This window comes from Helianthus annuus, chromosome 1, assembly GCF_002127325.2.
Source record: "Helianthus annuus cultivar XRQ/B chromosome 1, HanXRQr2.0-SUNRISE, whole genome shotgun sequence".
NCBI lineage: Eukaryota > Viridiplantae > Streptophyta > Magnoliopsida > Asterales > Asteraceae > Helianthus > Helianthus annuus.
This window is the reverse complement of record NC_035433.2, coordinates 7,543,707-7,562,171: the sequence shown is the minus strand read 5'-3', so window position 1 is coordinate 7,562,171 and position 18,465 is coordinate 7,543,707. Positions and strand designations below refer to the sequence as shown.

General features: G+C 39.9%; 2 long non-coding RNA genes across 4 annotated transcripts; both read left to right on the top strand.

Moving 5' to 3' along the window:
- The first annotated feature begins 5,155 nt into the window (after positions 1 to 5,155).
- Positions 5,156 to 7,515, top strand: LOC110910668. 2 transcript variants are annotated; one of them, XR_002576373.2, is made up of 4 exons: positions 5,156 to 5,463; positions 5,551 to 5,644; positions 6,732 to 6,788; positions 7,319 to 7,515. It is a non-coding gene; the product is annotated as an uncharacterized LOC110910668 (long non-coding RNA). The 2 variants fall into 2 exon arrangements; XR_002576374.2 differs by having other exon boundaries at positions 5,547 to 5,644.
- Positions 7,516 to 13,853: 6,338 nt separating this feature from the next.
- Positions 13,854 to 16,212, top strand: LOC110917070. Of its 2 annotated transcripts, none has more exons than XR_002580288.2 (4): positions 13,854 to 14,163; positions 14,251 to 14,344; positions 15,429 to 15,485; positions 16,016 to 16,212. It is a non-coding gene; the product is annotated as an uncharacterized LOC110917070 (long non-coding RNA). The 2 variants fall into 2 exon arrangements; XR_002580289.2 differs by having other exon boundaries at positions 14,247 to 14,344.
- Positions 16,213 to 18,465: the final 2,253 nt, after the last annotated feature.

The window sequence follows — 18,465 nt, the reverse complement described above, 5'->3', positions numbered from 1 at the left end:
AAAGAGAAAATGCGAGAGAAGTATTGCTCTCGTGCCGAACTCCAAAGGTTGGAGACAGAGTTCTGGCACTTGACTATGGTGGGTGCTGACATCACTGGGTATACTCGAAGGTTCCATGATTTGTCCAGAGTGATTCCCTACATGGTGACTCCGGAATTTAAGCGCGCTGAGCGCTATATTTGGGGACTGGCCCCAGAGTTTCGCGGCATGGTAACTTCGCCCAAACCTCAAACAATCACCGAGGCTGTAACTCTGGCTGTCAGCCTTACTGAAGATTGTGTTCGTATGGAGAAGTTATCGTTAAACCCAACAGAGAAGATCGAGATACATGTTGAGTCGTCCGGTGACAAGAAGAGGAAGCATTCGAACCTGACTCAAGCAACTCGCAACAACAAAGGTTCGAACAACAAGAAGCGTGACACTAACCCACCTAGGGAGGCAAAAACCTTCGCAGCTGCAAATGAGTCTGGAACTAGGAAGTATCAGGGCACTCTGCCCAAGTGTAACCGCTGTGGTTTTCATCATGTGGGAAATTGTCGTGTTGGGAAGTGCGGGAACTACGGAAAGTCAGGCCATCGTACCGAAGATTGTTGGGGTAAAGGTATTGGAGGCCGCAATGGTAATGGTAATAGGAACGGGAATGGAAACCGTAACGGTGCTGGAAATGGGAACAATGGTGGAAATGGAAATGGCAACAATAACTGGGTTGGAAATGAAGCTGGGCGAAACCAAGGATGCTTCAGTTGTGGAAGCAATGAACATTTCATGAAAGACTGCCCAAGGAGAAACAACGCTCAGGCTCGAGCATTTGTGATTGGAGCAAGGGACGCACGCGAGGACCCTAACGTGGTCACCGGTACGTTTCTCGTTAACAATCACTTTGCATCCATATTGTTTGACACTGGTGCCGATTATAGTTTCATGTCTGTGGAATTTAAACGTATGCTTGGAATAGAGTCTAGTAGATTGGATATTCCTTACTCCATAGAATTAGCCAATGGTAAACTTGTCGAATCGGGTGAAGTTGTTAGAGACTGCACGCTAGAACTTGGTGAGCGAAGATTTAGCATCGACCTCTTACCCATTCAATTGGGTAGCTTCGATGTGGTAGTCGGAATGGACTGGTTATCCAAGAACAAAGCTGAAGTCATTTGTCATGAGAAAGTCATTCGCATCCCTTTGGCGAATAATGAAACTCTCATCGTACATGGAGAAAGACGAGACGCGCCTCTGCGAATCATCAGTTGCTTGAAGGCACAGAAGTGCTTAAGGAAAGGATGTGTCGCTTTCCTGGCACATGTTGTAGATAAGAAGGCTGAAGAGCCAAAGCTCGAAGACATTCCTGTGGTGAAGGACTTTCCTGAGGTCTTCCCCGAAGATCTGCCAGGACTACCTCCGCAACGATAAGTCGAATTTCGTATAGACTTGGTTCCAGGAGCCGCTCCTGTAGCCAAGGCACCCTATCGGCTTGCACCATCCGAAATGCAAGAATTATCTACACAACTCCAGGAGTTGTTGGATAAAGGATTCATAAGGCCAAGCTTCTCGCCCTGGGGAGCTCCAGTATTGTTCGTGAAGAAAAAGGATGGAACTCTGCGGATGTGTATTGATTACAGAGAACTGAACAAGCTCACTATCAAGAATCGGTACCCACTACCGAGGATTGATGACTTATTTGATCAGTTGCAAGGATCAAGCTACTATTCCAAGATCGATCTTCGATCTGGATACCATCAGTTAAGGATACAAGAAGAAAGCGTTCCAAAGACTGCATTCCGAACACGCTATGGGCATTACGAGTTTCTTGTTATGCCATTCGGACTGACGAACGCACCAGCGGTCTTCATGGATCTGATGAACCGCGTATGCAAACCATATCTCGATAAATTCGTGATTGTATTTATCGACGATATCCTGATCTACTCACGGACGAAAGATGAGCACGAGCAACACCTCAGAACCATCCTAGAACTAATAAGGAAAGAGAAACTCTATGCAAAGTTCTCAAAGTGCGAATTCTGGATTCGCGAAGTTCAATTTCTTGGACACGTTGTGAATGAGAAGGGCATTCACATAGACCCATCCAAGATCGAAGCCATAAAGAATTGGGAAGCCTCCAAAACCCCAACTGAAGTTCGTCAATTTTTGGGCTTAGCAGGCTATTATCAACGATTTATTGAGAATTTCTCAAAGATAGCTCAGCCGCTAACTGCCCTTACACAGAAAGACAAGAAGTATGAATGGGGTGTTAAACAAGATGAAGCTTTTCAGCTACTCAAAAACAAGCTATGCGATGCACCAATACTGTCACTACCCGAAGGCACAGAAGACTTCGTGGTATACTGCGACGCTTCACGACAAGGTTTGGGGTGCGTGCTCATGCAACGCCAAAAGGTCATCGCTTACGCTTCAAGACAATTGAAGGTACATGAAAGAAACTATACCACTCACGACCTAGAGCTGGGCGCAGTGGTATTTGCCTTGAAGATCTGGCGACACTATCTATATGGTACTCGGTGTACAATCTTCACAGATCACAAAAGCCTGCAACACATACTTGATCAGAAGGAACTGAACATGCGCCAGCGGCGATGGGTCGAGCTGTTAAATGACTACGACTGTGAGATTAAGTACCATCCTGGAAAGGCAAACGTCGTAGCGGATGCTTTAAGTCGGAAAGAAAGGGTTAAGACCCTAAGGGTTCGAGCTCTGGAAATGACTATTCGAACGAACCTCACTGCACGCATTCGTGACGCACAACAAGAAGCCCTGAAGATGGAAAACCGCAAAGCTGAATACCTCCGAGGTGCATTGAAGTACATGGCGCCAAATGAAGAGGGAGCCTTATACTTTAAAAAGCGTATTTGGGTTCCGCTCTATGGTGGCCTGCGAGAAGTCATCCTTGATGAAGCACACAAGTCAAGATACTCGATCCATCCAGGGTCGGACAAGATGTATCAAGACTTAAAGGAATACTATTGGTGGCCGAGACTCAAGAGTGACGTTGCTGTCTACGTAGGAAAATGCCTAACCTGTGCTAAGGTTAAGGCTGAATATCAGAAACCGTCCGGCCTATTACAACAACCAGAGATTCCCATGTGGAAGTGGGAGCAAATCTCGATGGACTTCATAACAAAATTGCCCAGGACCCCAAGAGGACACGACATGATATGGGTAATAGTCGATCGGCTAACAAAGTCTGCGCATTTCCTACCAATCCGAGAGAAGGATAGCACTGGAAAGCTTGCTGAGATATACCTAAAAGAGATTGTGACACGTCATGGAGTGCCTATCTCAATCATTTCAGACAGAGATGGACGCTTTGTCTCAAGAATCTGGCGATCCTTTCAGGAAGCCTTTGGGTCTCAGCTAGATCTAAGCACGGCATTCCATCCACAAACAGACGGCCAGAGCGAACGGACTATACAAACATTAGAAGATATGCTTCGCGCATGTGTCATGGACCTAGGCGGCAGCTGGGATACTCAGCTACCTTTAGTTGAGTTTTCCTATAATAACAGTTATCATACAAGCATCAAAGCCGCACCATTCGAAGCTCTGTATGGCCGCAAGTGCCGATCGCCTCTATGTTGGGCAGACGCTGGAGACAAAAGAATGGTTGGTCCTGAATTGGTTCAAGAGACGACCGATAAGATTACACAGATCCGAGAGCGCATTAAGGCGGCTCGAGATCGACAAAAGAGCTACGCTGATCGAAGACGTAAACCATTAGAATTCGAGGTAGGAGACAAAGTTTTGCTAAAAGTCTCACCTTGGAAGGGCGTAGTCAGATTCGGAAAACGTGGAAAGCTAAATCCACGATACATCGGACCATTCAAGATCTTAGAGAGGATTGGTACCGTAGCATATAAGTTGGAATTACCGGAAGAACTAAGTGGAGTACATGACACATTCCACGTATCCAACCTCAAGAAGAGTCCAACACAAGAGAACGTAATCATCCCTGCGGATGAAGTGCATGTAGATGACACCCTCCGATTTACAGAACAACCCGTTGAGGTTACCGACTGGAAAGTCAACAAGACAAGAAGGAGTAGTGTCAAACTTGTCAAAGTTCGTTGGAACTCTAAACACGGACCCGAGTACACATGGGAACGTGAAGACCAGTTCAAAGAAAAGTATCCCCACCTGTTCAAGAAGACTCCTGCCAGAGCTAGTACGGCCTGAATTTCGGGACGAAATTCTTTTAACAGGCGGAGACTGTGACAACTGGCAACCAACCGGTAATTTTCGTACACTCTGATCATAATTTATGTCACATAATCTCATGCATTAGACTTAATTTTTGTATTAATTGAGTCCATAAAGTCTAGCAAAGTCCAAGTATTTCATTTCGTACATCCGGGAATACATGGAAATTGTCGGTGTGATGTTAGTCGGTAAACGAACGCAAACATTATTGCTGGTACAAAACAGAAAATTATAAATTCAAATATTCTATTTGATACCCATATGACCTTATTAATAAAGACTAATAATTTTATTTTTATATAACCACCGATAAATATTTGTATGCGTGGAGTCGCATTTTAAAGATTTAGGATTTAAAAGGCGTACGCTCACAAAAATAGATACGTATGTGTTTATATACCTATACACACGATACACTTTGGTATATATAGTATGATGATTTGAACAATACTATGTGGGTCACTACAATGGAGAACACAAGAGTTCACATATTCATTTTTTTTATCGTTATGATTATCCAGCTTTCGATCCATTTTTCCTAAATCGTCATATATTAATTTTCAAGAATCAAATTCCTCACTTGACACCATGCATCCAGATTCCTCATACAACTCCATGTTCATTTTATTTTATTTAAAGTAAAATTTACAAAATCTCAAAAACCTATGTTCCCTATGGGGAGACATTAGGGAATTAAATAACCACAAAACCTATACAAATCTTTGGCTAGAGATCGTGTATGGTGATGTCTAGATCACCATGTGCATAAAAATCCCCCACTCCTCAATTGTTTATTCATAAAAAAAAAAACACCATCCAAGGAAAAAATGTACTGAATAACATACTAACCAAACTCCCATGCAAACATCATGATTTCTCTACAAACTAAATATGAAACAAACCATCAGATTCAAACCAATTTCAATAACTAGAATGGTCAAAATCCAAATATTTAGAGTAACTATCAAAAACCTTGGTTACTTTCACAAGGCTTCACCCATCCAAGACTCCTATAAATACTGAACTCCAATCCACATATCACACTCTAAGAGAACCCAACAAACACACCCATCTCTCTTGGTTCTGCACACCCAACCGAAACCATCCAAAATCCCAGCCAACCCAAGTGATTCCGAGTTGTTCTAGTGTGGTAATCTTCAGCCATCAAACTAGTTCATCACCGAGCATTGTCACAGGTTCCGTTCGACACCGTTCTCACTACCTTGGTGTCTAGTTCGAGCCAACATTAGCGTAAGTTTTCTTTCGAGTTTGAACCTTAGATCAAAACTAGCCTTATAAATCTCCTTCTTATCTAGTCGCTTTTATATTCAAAGCTAGTTCACGGTCCGCAAGAAGCAAGTCTCAAATTCCCCGGAAAGCGAGTTCGAGTTCTTCATCATCTCGTCTTTCGAACGCATCCTCGCTTGCTCTTGTAAGTGTTGTTATGATTATCCTTCGAACTCTTCATGTGGTTTATACGTCAAATCATCCGAGTAGTGATTCCCACTTAAAAATCCATGAATAGTTTGAGATATAAACTTGGCTGAACTTGGTTTCTTTTACTACACTATGCAAGTTAGTTCATGAGAAAATGTACAGAATATATGAATGTTTAATAAGTATGCCAAATGGATCCCAAAATTCTCACAAAATGTTTACTTGGTATCCCTCCTTATGTATGGAGTATATACATATACAGATATTTTGGATCATATACAATTTTGGGGTCAAGTATAGTACCATTAGGATGATAAGAGTCTAGAGTTTTTATATATATATATATATAATATAATATAGAAACTAGTGATTCTAAAAAAAAAAATTAAAATTAAATTAAAGATCACAAAATAAAAGTGAATATTATGTATTTATGAGAATTTATTTGCTTGTATACGTATGTTATGAAGATTGGAGGAACTGTTGAAATAAATTTTCATAAATTTGTATTTATGGTGTCATAAATCAATTACAAATATGAATAGCTATATGGCAAAAAGTTACGATTATTTAGAAAGATACTTAGAAACTTAAATGACATATAATTTTAACTCATAAAGACACTAAATTCATATCTTTAATATTATGTAAGTATTCTAGCATTTATATAAACAAGTGTTGACCTTGAACAAAACAAATATACACTTATCATTTTTTTAAAATATTTGTGGTATTATGAGAGTTATAATCTAAATATAAAGATACAATTTTTTTTTGGTGTATAACTATTTGTCGTTAAACCAGATTAAAAGTATATTTACTTTCATACCCGGATATGATTTAGTCAAAACCTACTACTAGTGTAATAATGGCGATACATTGTTATAATAAATATACAGTTCGGTGTAAATATATATTTTGTCGACTTGGAACGAATCACAAACGTGTCAGCACGTCGTACTAAAAACAAGAAAATACTTATTTCAAATCTAGCTAGTTGGATGATTTGATTATGACCAACACATGTGCTAGGGCTTTATGTCATGGACCTTAGAGTCTTATATGAATTAGGACACGTGTAGGTCGGGAATTGTTTTGGACGTTTGATTTTGCTAGCGTACACTTCGGAACGCAAAACAGTGAGTTCATGTTCCCCCTTTTCTTTAACTGTTTTCAGTTTTATAACTTCGGGGGTGAAATACATGTTACAACTTTTACAATGTTTACATGTGTTATGATAGGTACAAAAACATTCAAGTGAAACATTCTAGACCATGTCTCGAATAGGGTACCATAAGCACCATTAATCAACGTATACATTCAGACCGCGGAACAAAAGGTTAGATCTAATGGGTTTCAGGCAACCCCACTCTTGGCCTACTTCTACCAATGAGTGCTTCTGTGTCTCAGTCAAAGTTGACAAAAATGCCTAGGTTTGGTGGCTTCCTATGTCGTGACATATGTTAGTGGCCTTGCAAACCACTAGCAATCTCACACATTCAAACAGTCATAGTACCCAGTTACAGATACGTTTTACAAGTTACATTCAAACATTCTACAAGTTTTATATTATGTTTTCATTCGAGTATATTAAACATTCAAAACAGTCACTACATGAATTCACACCAACATTATGTTGACGTTTTTTCAAAACTCACATGTATTTCAGGTAACTAAAGGTGGATGTGCGCGCGGTCTTACTCATGCTTATGGATGTCGTTTATGTTCTGCTTAAATAAAGTTGTAAACTTTTAAGACAATGTTTTATGCTATCGTCGCGATGTAGACGCTAAACTTGTGTTTTCAAATTATGAATGGTTGGTATTTGAAGTTATTTTTATGAGCATGTAGTATGTTTACTCTTCGTATGCAATGAGAACCTTTCATGATCACACCTCGTGCTTCCGCCGCAGAAAGGGGTGTGACAGATTGGTATCAGAGCTGCGATTGTAGTGAACCAGGATTCCTTCTCGAGTCTAGTCTACAATCTCTAGGATCCTATCACGAAAACAAATTTTCAAAAGGTTTTCATTGCATAAAACATCCCGCGACATCCACTGCCTGAAACTGTTTACATGAGTCTAGAAAAGACGCTACGTGACTTAGGGTGCACTGGGGTAGCACTTGTCTATGATTATGGATTACTTGCAATTATTTGTGATAATTAGCATATACATGTACTAGATGTAGAATACCACTAGTATACATGACTTTGCCTGAAAACAATGACTTAACTGAAGGAGGAAACACGAGGATGAAACGAACTGTGCAGACTGTGCAAGGAGTTACGTAATTATGGAATTCAGTGCACAGAAACCACAGCAAGTCTTGTCACGTGTAGATTCCCTCAGTGCAAGCCTACTAAGTACTCTGCTAGAGTAATAATTGTTTGATGTTAATTATGTGGTATATACCTGTGAATATATATGCTACTACTGTTTAGTACGACGGCATCAAACAAGTATTTAACCCTGTTGTATTATGTTCTGTCAGAACATGGCACCCAGGAGAGCTGTGAATGCTCGAAATGGTGATCAACTTCCTCCTCCCCCACTGCCAAGAACTGCTGAAGAGTTGAACGCTCTACTGGAAGAAAGAATCTCTGCTGCCATTGCCCAGTACGAGGCGAACCGTACCCAAGACAGTGGAGGGCCAAGCAATGCTAGGCGTAACGGACATGGAGATTCGTCGGGAGGAAACGTAGCCCAAGGTAACCTTAAGACAATTTGCGAAGCATGGAGAAATTTATGAACGGTCCTTGCTTCATTATTTCTTCGAATGCTCATATGTGAATTGGTTGGGTTAATTGCAGGCTGCACCTTCAAGCAGTTCCTCGACTGCAAACCAATGAACTACGATGGCGCTGGAGGAGCGGTAGCATTTGTGCGTTGGACGGAGAAGACAGAGGCCACTTTCCGCATGAGCAAGTGTACCGCGGATCAACAAGTCATTTTTGCTACTGGGCTGTTTGTCGATGAAGCACTGACATGGTGGAACTTGTAAGTCCAAACACTGGGTGATGATGCCGCGTATGGCATGACTTGGGATGAACTGAAAGAGAAAATGCGAGAGAAGTATTGCTCTCGTGCCGAACTCCAAAGGTTGGAGACAGAGTTCTGGCACTTGACTATGGTGGGTGCTGACATCACTGGGTATACTCGAAGGTTCCATGATTTGTCCAGAGTGATTCCCTACATGGTGACTCCGGAATTTAAGCGCGTTGAGCGCTATATTTGGGGACTGGCCCCAGAGTTTCGCGGCATGGTAACTTCGCCCAAACCTCAAACAATCACCGAGGCTGTAACTCTGGCTGTCAGCCTTACTGAAGATTGTGTTCGTATGGAGAAGTTATCGTTAAACCCAACAGAGAAGATCGAGATACATGTTGAGTCGTCCGGTGACAAGAAGAGGAAGCATTCGAACCTGACTCAAGCAACTCGCAACAACAAAGGTTCGAACAACAAGAAGCGTGACACTAACCCACCTAGGGAGGCAAAAACCTTCGCAGCTGCAAATGAGTCTGGAACTAGGAAGTATCAGGGCACTCTGCCCAAGTGTAACCGCTGTGGTTTTCATCATGTGGGAAATTGTCGTGTTGGGAAGTGCGGGAACTACGGAAAGTCAGGCCATCGTACCGAAGATTGTTGGGGTAAAGGTATTGGAGGCCGCAATGGTAATGGTAATAGGAACGGGAATGGAAACCGTAACGGTGCTGGAAATGGGAACAATGGTGGAAATGGAAATGGCAACAATAACTGGGTTGGAAATGAAGCTGGGCGAAACCAAGGATGCTTCAGTTGTGGAAGCAATGAACATTTCATGAAAGACTGCCCAAGGAGAAACAACGCTCAGGCTCGAGCATTTGTGATTGGAGCAAGGGACGCACGCGAGGACCCTAACGTGGTCACCGGTACGTTTCTCGTTAACAATCACTTTGCATCCATATTGTTTGACACTGGTGCCGATTATAGTTTCATGTCTGTGGAATTTAAACGTATGCTTGGAATAGAGTCTAGTAGATTGGATATTCCTTACTCCATAGAATTAGCCAATGGTAAACTTGTCGAATCGGGTGAAGTTGTTAGAGACTGCACGCTAGAACTTGGTGAGCGAAGATTTAGCATCGACCTCTTACCCATTCAATTGGGTAGCTTCGATGTGGTAGTCGGAATGGACTGGTTATCCAAGAACAAAGCTGAAGTCATTTGTCATGAGAAAGTCATTCGCATCCCTTTGGCGAATAATGAAACTCTCATCGTACATGGAGAAAGACGAGACGCGCCTCTGCGAATCATCAGTTGCTTGAAGGCACAGAAGTGCTTAAGGAAAGGATGTGTCGCTTTCCTGGCACATGTTGTAGATAAGAAGGCTGAAGAGCCAAAGCTCGAAGACATTCCTGTGGTGAAGGACTTTCCTAAGGTCTTCCCCGAAGATCTGCCAGGACTACCTCCGCAACGATAAGTCGAATTTCGTATAGACTTGGTTCCAGGAGCCGCTCCTGTAGCCAAGGCACCCTATCGGCTTGCACCATCCGAAATGCAAGAATTATCTACACAACTCCAGGAGTTGTTGGATAAAGGATTCATAAGGCCAAGCTTCTCGCCCTGGGGAGCTCCAGTATTGTTCGTGAAGAAAAAGGATGGAACTCTGCGGATGTGTATTGATTACAGAGAACTGAACAAGCTCACTATCAAGAATCGGTACCCACTACCGAGGATTGATGACTTATTTGATCAGTTGCAAGGATCAAGCTACTATTCCAAGATCGATCTTCGATCTGGATACCATCAGTTAAGGATACAAGAAGAAAGCGTTCCAAAGACTGCATTCCGAACACGCTATGGGCATTACGAGTTTCTTGTTATGCCATTCGGACTGACGAACGCACCAGCGGTCTTCATGGATCTGATGAACCGCGTATGCAAACCATATCTCGATAAATTCGTGATTGTATTTATCGACGATATCCTGATCTACTCACGGACGAAAGATGAGCACGAGCAACACCTCAGAACCATCCTAGAACTAATAAGGAAAGAGAAACTCTATGCAAAGTTCTCAAAGTGCGAATTCTGGATTTGCGAAGTTCAATTTCTTGGACACGTTGTGAATGAGAAGGGCATTCACATAGACCCATCCAAGATCGAAGCCATAAAGAATTGGGAAGCCCCCAAAACCCCAACTGAAGTTCGTCAATTTTTGGGCTTAGCAGGCTATTATCAACGATTTATTGAGAATTTCTCAAAGATAGCTCAGCCGCTAACTGCCCTTACACAGAAAGACAAGAAGTATGAATGGGGTGTTAAACAAGATGAAGCTTTTCAGCTACTCAAAAACAAGCTATGCGATGCACCAATACTGTCACTACCCGAAGGCACAGAAGACTTCGTGGTATACTGCGACGCTTCACGACAAGGTTTGGGGTGCGTGCTCATGCAACGCCAAAAGGTCATCGCTTACGCTTCAAGACAATTGAAGGTACATGAAAGAAACTATACCACTCACGACCTAGAGCTGGGCGCAGTGGTATTTGCCTTGAAGATCTGGCGACACTATCTATATGGTACTCGGTGTACAATCTTCACAGATCACAAAAGCCTGCAACACATACTTGATCAGAAGGAACTGAACATGCGCCAGCGGCGATGGGTCGAGCTGTTAAATGACTACGACTGTGAGATTAAGTACCATCCTGGAAAGGCAAACGTCGTAGCGGATGCTTTAAGTCGGAAAGAAAGGGTTAAGACCCTAAGGGTTCGAGCTCTGGAAATGACTATTCGAACGAACCTCACTGCACGCATTCGTGACGCACAACAAGAAGCCCTGAAGATGGAAAACCGCAAAGCTGAATACCTCCGAGGTGCATTGAAGTACATGGCGCCAAATGAAGAGGGAGCCTTATACTTTAAAAAGCGTATTTGGGTTCCGCTCTATGGTGGCCTGCGAGAAGTCATCCTTGATGAAGCACACAAGTCAAGATACTCGATCCATCCAGGGTCGGACAAGATGTATCAAGACTTAAAGGAATACTATTGGTGGCCGAGACTCAAGAGTGACGTTGCTGTCTACGTAGGAAAATGCCTAACATGTGCTAAGGTTAAGGCTGAATATCAGAAACCGTCCGGCCTATTACAACAACCAGAGATTCCCATGTGGAAGTGGGAGCAAATCTCGATGGACTTCATAACAAAATTGCCCAGGACCCCAAGAGGACACGACATGATATGGGTAATAGTCGATCGGCTAACAAAGTCTGCGCATTTCCTACCAATCCGAGAGAAGGATAGCACTGGAAAGCTTGCTGAGATATACCTAAAAGAGATTGTGACACGTCATGGAGTGCCTATCTCAATCATTTCAGACAGAGATGGACGCTTTGTCTCAAGAATCTGGCGATCCTTTCAGGAAGCCTTTGGGTCTCAGCTAGATCTAAGCACGGCATTCCATCCACAAACAGACGGCCAGAGCGAACGGACTATACAAACATTAGAAGATATGCTTCACGCATGTGTCATGGACCTAGGCGGCAGCTGGGATACTCAGCTACCTTTAGTTGAGTTTTCCTATAATAACAGTTATCATACAAGCATCAAAGCCGCACCATTCGAAGCTCTGTATGGCCGCAAGTGCCGATCGCCTCTATGTTGGGCAGACGCTGGAGACAAAAGAATGGTTGGTCCTGAATTGGTTCAAGAGACGACCGATAAGATTACACAGATCCGAGAGCGCATTAAGGCGGCTCGAGATCGACAAAAGAGCTACGCTGATCGAAGACGTAAACCATTAGAATTCGAGGTAGGAGACAAAGTTTTGCTAAAAGTCTCACCTTGGAAGGGCGTAGTCAGATTCGGAAAACGTGGAAAGCTAAATCCACGATACATCGGACCATTCAAGATCTTAGAGAGGATTGGTACCGTAGCATATAAGTTGGAATTACCGGAAGAACTAAGTGGAGTACATGACACATTCCACGTATCCAACCTCAAGAAGAGTCCAACACAAGAGAACGTAATCATCCCTGCGGATGAAGTGCATGTAGATGACACCCTCCGATTTACAGAACAACCCGTTGAGGTTACCGACTGGAAAGTCAACAAGACAAGAAGGAGTAGTGTCAAACTTGTCAAAGTTCGTTGGAACTCTAAACACGGACCCGAGTACACATGGGAACGTGAAGACCAGTTCAAAGAAAAGTATCCCCACCTGTTCAAGAAGACTCCTGCCAGAGCTAGTACGGCCTGAATTTCGGGACGAAATTCTTTTAACAGGGGGAGACTGTGACAACTGGCAACCAACCGGTAATTTTCGTACACTCTGATCATAATTTATTTCACATAATCTCATGCATTAGACTTAATTTTTGTATTAATTGAGTCCATAAAGTCTAGCAAAGTCCAAGTATTTCATTTCGTACATCCGGGAATACATGGAAATTGTCGGTGTGATGTTAGTCGGTAAACGAACGCAAACATTATTGCTGGTACAAAACAGAAAATTATAAATTCAAATATTCTATTTGATACCCATATGACCTTATTAATAAAGACTAATAATTTTATTTTTATATAACCACCGATAAATATTTGTATGCGTGGAGTCGCATTTTAAAGATTTAGGATTTAAAAGGCGTACGCTCACAAAAATAGATACGTATGTGTTTATATACCTATACACACGATACACTTTGGTATATATAGTATGATGATTTGAACAATACTATGTGGGTCACTACAATGGAGAACACAAGAGTTCACATATTCATTTTTTTTATCGTTATGATTATCCAGCTTTCGATCCATTTTTCCTAAATCGTCATATATTAATTTTCAAGAATCAAATTCCTCACTTGACACCATGCATCCAGATTCCTCATACAACTCCATGTTCATTTTATTTTATTTAAAGTAAAATTTACAAAATCTCAAAAACCTATGTTCCCTATGGGGAGACATTAGGGAATTAAATAACCACAAAACCTATACAAATCTTTGGCTAGAGATCGTGTATGGTGATGTCTAGATCACCATGTGCATAAAAATCCCCCACTCCTCAATTGTTTATTCATAAAAAAAACACCATCCAAGGAAAAAATGTACTGAATAACATACTCACCAAACTCCCATGCAAACATCATGATTTCTCTACAAACTAAATATGAAACAAACCATCAGATTCAAACCAATTTCAATAACTAGAATGGTCAAAATCCAAATATTTAGAGTAACTATCAAAAACCTTGGTTACTTTCACAAGGCTTCACCCATCCAAGACTCCTATAAATACTGAACTCCAATCCACATATCACACTCTAAGAGAACCCAACAAACACACCCATCTCTCTTGGTTCTGCACACCCAACCGAAACCATCCAAAATCCCAGCCAACCCAAGTGATTCCGAGTTGTTCTAGTGTGGTAATCTTCAGCCATCAAACTAGTTCATCACCGAGCATTGTCACAGGTTCCGTTCGACACCGTTCTCACTACCTTGGTGTCTAGTTCGAGCCAACATTAGCGTAAGTTTTCTTTCGAGTTTGAACCTTAGATCAAAACTAGCCTTATAAATCTCCTTCTTATCTAGTCGCTTTTATATTCAAAGCTAGTTCACGGTCCGCAAGAAGCAAGTCTCAAATTCCCCGGAAAGCGAGTTCGAGTTCTTCATCATCTCGTCTTTCGAACGCATCCTCGCTTGCTCTTGTAAGTGTTGTTATGATTATCCTTCGAACTCTTCATGTGGTTTATACGTCAAATCATCCGAGTAGTGATTCCCACTTAAAAATCCATGAATAGTTTGAGATATAAACTTGGCTGAACTTGGTTTCTTTTACTACACTATGCAAGTTAGTTCATGAGAAAATGTACAGAATATATGAATGTTTAATAAGTATGCCAAATGGATCCCAAAATTCTCACAAAATGTTTACTTGGTATCCCTCCTTATGTATGGAGTATATACATATACATATATTTTGGATCATATACAATTTTGGGGTCAAGTATAGTACCATTAGGATGATAAGAGTCTAGAGTTTTTATATATATATATATAATATAATATAGAAACTAGTGATTCTAAAAAAAAATTAAAGTTAAATTAAAGATCACAAAATAAAAGTGAATATTATGTATTTATGAGAATTTATTTGCTTGTATACGTATGTTATGAAGATTGGAGGAACTGTTGAAATAAATTTTCATAAATTTGTATTTATGGTGTCATAAATCAATTACAAATATGAATAGCTATATGGCAAAAAGTTACGATTATTTAGAAAGATACTTAGAAACTTAAATGACATATAATTTTAACTCATAAAGACACTAAATTCATATCTTTAATATTATGTAAGTATTCTAGCATTTATATAAACAAGTGTTGACCTTGAACAAAACAAATATAAACTTATCATTTTTTTAAAATATTTGTGGTATTATGAGAGTTATAATCTAAATATAAAGATACAATTTTTTTTTTGGTGTATAACTATTTGTCGTTAAACCAGATTAAAAGTATATTTACTTTCATACCCGGATATGATTTAGTCAAAACCTACCACGAGTGTAATAATGGCGATACATTGTTATAATAAATATACAGTTCGGTGTAAATATATATTTTGTCGACTTGGAACGAATCACCAACGTGTCAGCACGTCGTACTAAAAACAAGAAAATACTTATTTCAAATCTAGCTAGTTGGATGATTTGATTATGACCAACACATGTGCTAGGGCTTTATGTCATGGACCTTAGAGTCTTATATGAATTAGGACACGTGTAGGTCGGGAATTGTTTTGGACGTTTGATTTTGCTAGCGTACACTTCGGAACGCAAAACAGTGAGTTCATGTTCCCCCTTTTCTTTAATTGTTTTCAGTTTTATAACTTCGGGGGTGAAATACATGTTACAACTTTTACAATGTTTACATGTGTTATGATGGGTACAAAAACATTCAAGTGAAACATTCTAGACCATGTCTCGAATAGGGTACCATAAGCACCATTAATCAACGTATACATTCAGACCGCGGAACAAAAGGTTAGATCTAATGGGTTTCAGGCAACCCCACTCTTGGCCTACTTCTACCAATGAGTGCTTCTGTGTCTCAGTCAAAGTTGACAAAAATGCCTAGGTTTGGTGGCTTCCTATGTCGTGACATATGTTAGTGGCCTTGCAAACCACTAGCAATCTCACACATTCAAACAGTCATAGTACCCAGTTACAGATACGTTTTACAAGTTACATTCAAACATTCTACAAGTTTTATATTATGTTTTCATTCGAGTATATTAAACATTCAAAACAGTCACTACATGAATTCACACCAACATTATGTTGACGTTTTTTCAAAACTCACATGTATTTCAGGTAACTAAAGGTGGATGTGCGCGCGGTCTTACTCATGCTTATGGATGTCGTTTATGTTCTGCTTAAATAAAGTTGTAAACTTTTAAGACAATGTTTTATGCTATCGTCGCGATGTAGACGCTAAACTTGTGTTTTCAAATTATGAATGGTTGGTATTTGAAGTTATTTTTATGAGCATGTAGTATGTTTACTCTTCGTATGCAATGAGAACCTTTCATGATCACACCTCGTGCTTCCGCCGCAGAAAGGGGTGTGACAAACTCGACTTCAGTTAGTATAAGATCGATACTATGCGATCTTCCTTTCAGCACTTCACATGCCTTCAAACCATCAGAAACAGCAGCAACTGCTTGTAACAAAACACTAATTAGCCCAAATTCAAATCATAAACAACTGTGTATATTGTTTATGACAACTATGAAAATACCTGTTGTAGAATTCATATGGTTTTTTTTTATGAACAAACAGGCTGCAATTGTTGAACCAGCCACCATCATCGACGACCAGAAGTAGGGTTAGGGTTCACATCAAGTGTCGATTCCTCTCATTCTGATTTTTTGAGGGAACACAATTTGGTACCTGTCGAATGTTTTGAATCCCTAAAATACACACGTGTATGAACAATGAGAAGATTAAACATACATTAATACACCTCCATAATATGTATCAAAAGGCACAAAGAAATAAAATAAAAGTTTCTTACATAACATTATGAACAAACAAGCTGCTATACCATTCTCATAAATTCTAATCTTTGAAAATCACTCATTTGAGCAAAACACAACACCTGCAACAAACATGGGAAACTGATAAAAAACTTGGTTGATCAAGAACATAATCTTTGAGCCCTAATTCGAAAATCTAGAATACCATGAACTTCATTCGACCACTCCCCCTTCTAGCGATGGACTGCATATGGCTTCAATCTTGGGAGATTCTTCTCCATCAGCGCCAAATTTGGTTGAATCGGCTGTGAATCCCTCAAATCTGGAAGTAATCCATGGTTAGGTTGGTGTGAGAAGGGAAAGACAACCAGAATCATCTCTGCTTAAGCTTCCTCAACGCCTCTGTTTTCTGCAAAAAGTTCAAACGACATGGAATCACAAATCGAACTCCGTAAAAAAAACCCTATACAATTCAGAACAAAACTAAAAAACCCTGAACATTAGTTACCGTGATGAGATTAAAAAAACCCTAAATTGTCCATCAAAGCAAATGAATGAAGAACACCTATAGATTGTACAAATTAAGAGAAAACATAAAATAATCATATGAACAAACTCAGAAACAAAATTGAATCATCAAAATCATCATATTTTCTTAATCACAACAGATGAACTTGAAACCCCCAAATCCTACACATTAACGTACCTGATGAGAATCACGGTGGAAGATGGATTCAGAGAACCTGATAAATTCTGCCTCTAATTCTATAAACCCTGGTTTTTGCTTTCAATCAATTTCTCCATAAAGACTGGTTGCTTTCAATCGCGTATTGGAGAAGATTTGTAACTGATTGATTGAGAATTGATTGGGTTTCCATATAAAGCATTATGCCGCTCAAATCCCAATTATCTGGCCAAAGACCATTGCCACATCATGGTCAAATGGTCAACATTATTTTGCTTTAAGATAAGAAATAGATAAACAAACTAACCAACTAGATAAACATATCTAATAAACCAATAATTATCCTAGTTAAATATAAGACCGTGGGGTATGATGGGGCTTGGGTTGGGGCATGAGTTGACACGTGTAATTTCAAAACTCAATTCTCAAACCCACTTTGGATGGGGTATGGTGGGCGTGGCTTGGCTGGCGTGGCCAAGCCACATTAACTTTTTTTAATATATATATATATATAGGGGACGGTTCAAATGAAAACCACTTTTAACGCGAAAACTCGAAAACTCGAAAACTAACTAAAAAAAGCCTAAAAAACACACAAAAATTTTTTTTTTTCAATTTTTTTAATAAAAATCGCTAGTTTTTATATATAAAAAAAAAAATTTTTCAAAAAAAAAAAAAAAATTTTTTTGTGTAGTGCATATGATGTGTAGTATACATACATATGTGCAGTATTACACATGTGTACTACACAAAAAAACTTTTTTTTTTTGAATTTTTTTTATATTAAAAAACCTGCGAAATTTGGATTGCAAAAAAAAAATTAAAAAAAAAATTTTTGTATGTTTTTTTGGCTTTTTTTAATTAGTTTTCGAGTTTTCGCGTTAACTAGTGGTTTTCATTTGAACCTTCCCCTATATATATATATATAACCAAAAACTACATAAACATACAAAATAATTATTAAAATAAACATACAAAATAATTATCAAAATAAAAAACTATCATTCTTCGTCGTCTTCGTCGGTTTCGAGCCCAGGAATCGTTGAAACATGATCCACCAAATCAGATCGAAGGTTGTGATGTATATCCCTTGACTTTAT